The sequence below is a fragment of the Gossypium arboreum genome, chromosome 7, assembly GCF_025698485.1.
Source record: "Gossypium arboreum isolate Shixiya-1 chromosome 7, ASM2569848v2, whole genome shotgun sequence".
NCBI classification, from domain to species: domain Eukaryota; kingdom Viridiplantae; phylum Streptophyta; class Magnoliopsida; order Malvales; family Malvaceae; genus Gossypium; species Gossypium arboreum.
The window spans coordinates 99,790,517-99,792,917 of NC_069076.1; the positions used below are offsets into that span (position 1 = coordinate 99,790,517).

General features: G+C 26.1%; 1 long non-coding RNA gene across 1 annotated transcript; it reads left to right on the top strand.

Moving 5' to 3' along the window:
* The first annotated feature begins 927 nt into the window (after nucleotides 1-927).
* Nucleotides 928-1,940, top strand: LOC128295095 (uncharacterized). Its single transcript, XR_008285406.1, has 2 exons — nucleotides 928-1,263; nucleotides 1,685-1,940. It is a non-coding gene; the product is annotated as an uncharacterized LOC128295095 (long non-coding RNA).
* The last annotated feature ends 461 nt before the right edge of the window (nucleotides 1,941-2,401 follow it).

Sequence of the window (2,401 nt, forward strand, 5' to 3'; positions counted from 1 at the left end):
GTAAAAATAATAATAGTAATAATAGCTAAGTGGGAAATAATAATAGTACATTAATAAGACAAATAATATAATAATAGTGATAGCACTAAAGAAAAGAAAAGAAAAATATATATTAATAATAGTAATAAATATAATAGTAATAAATAGAAAATAATAGTACATAAATAATAATAGTATCTGTTGATATCAATAATGATATATATATATAAAAGGAAATAATAATATGGTAAAAATATGTTAATAAAAATAACAGTAGTAGTAATAAAAATAAAAATAATAGTAATAATGATATTAATAATAGTAATAATACGAGAAAAGAAAAAAAATATATAACGATGAAAAGTAATGATAATAATTATTATAATAGTAATGATATAAAATTAATGATGTAATAAGCAAATGAGTATAAAAGAAAATATAATCATAGTAATAATAGTTGTAGTAATAATAATAGTAAGAAAATAGTGATAATATAACAATAATAGTAATATAAAAATAATAATAATAGTAACGGAGATAATAATAATAATAATAATAATAATAATAATAATAATAATAATATAAACAACAAAAAAAAAGCAATAGCAATAATAATAATGAAATGAAGGTAATAATAAAAATAGTAAATAATATGCAAGAAAATAAAATACAATTATAATACCGTAATGTTAAATAATAAAATAAAATATAAAAGAAAGACGAAAAATGGGCTAATTTGAACTCTAGATAGAAATTTGGGGGGAAAATAATAAAGTAAAAAGAAATGGGACCGAAATGCTAATATACATAAGTATCAAAGCCAAATTAAAAAGAAAAGAAATAAATGAGGCATGATTGAATGTTTGCGCAAATGGGAAGGACCTAATGCACAATTTCCCCATTTTCAATTAAAAGGCACATATTAGGCCTGTTAAACGGGTTAAAGTGCAGGCCTTCTTTTTTTAAAAAAAAAAAAATTTAAAACCCCTTTTTTTATTTTGTGTTTCCAGCCCCCATTTTGAAAAGAAAAAACAGAGAGTTCCTTGGCTCTCTCTCCTTCATTTTCCCTTTGGCTAGGATTTATATCCATTATTGCCGCCGCCATGGAGCCTCCGTAGATGGTGGTCGGGGTTGCGCGAATGGATCTTTTGACCCCGATTTTAGGGAGCCCGAAGGCCTTATTTTCCTAGCCCGAAAATATGAAAGGAGAGACCCCCATTTTCCTTTTTGAGAGCCGATTTCAACGATAGAGTAGGGCTCCGATGTGGTGGCTCCGAGGTTCGGGTAAGTCCCCTTTCTTCCTTTTTTATTTTTTTCGTTTTAAAATTGATTTTTTGAACAAAGAAGGAAAAAAATAATAAGAAATGAAAAAAGGAAATAAAACTCAATCTCCGTTTTCTTTGATTCCTTAAATCGTGTATAATACAATCCCCCTCCCTTTTCTTTTCTTCTCCTTTTTATTTCTTGTTCTTGAAGCTTAAAAGCAAAATCAAAAATGAAAAAAAAAAGAAAAAAAAAAGAAATCAAAAATTGAAAAAAAACGTAACATTTTTCTCTCTTTTTTTTGCTCTTTTATTTTTGAAATATATCTGTAATACAATGCTCTTTAGTGTTCAAAAAAACCCCTCCTTACATTGAGATTGTGGCTTTATATAACCTTTTACAACTTGTTCTTTTTTTTTTTTAATTTATTTGCCTTTTCCAGGCAAGTGGAGCAAATGAGGGTGGATGGCCAACTATGGAGTGGGTTATGGTGGCAGACAGTAGGGAGGCATACCTAGGAAATTTTTTTTTTGGGGTATTGGACTAGGATTAGGTATTAAGTTGGGCCAAAATTGGGCCTCAACACATGAAATTTAACTTGAATATATTACTAATTTAGTTTTGAGAGACATTGAGGAATCATATAATGATTTAACTTTTTTTTTCCTGTTTTTAATCTATTATTTGATTTTGTTGAATGATAATTTTCTTTATTTCTCATACATATTAGTTCTTCAACAACACCATTTTCGAGATTTTATTTTTCTAGAATTCTTATATAGAATTTTCTGTTTTTGAATATTATTCGAGTTTTTTTATAAGGGTCAAATAGACAAAAAGTATAAAAATTAAATGTTAAAATTGTTATTATACTAACTAAAAATTATCACTTAATAGTCGAGTGACAAAAAAATAATTTTAAAAATTAATTGATCAAATTATAATTTTTTATTTAAATGAACAACTTATATTTAATTGGTGTAAAATTAATTAATTTAGTTGATTTTTACATTCAAAACAGAAACCGAACCATAACACCAAATTAACTGATTACCTGACCTTAAATTGAAGCAGCCCAAACCAACCCGAAAAAACCAAATTAGTTCGATTGGTTCAATTTTTATTGATTTTTGCACAACCCTACTAAAATGACAGCCTA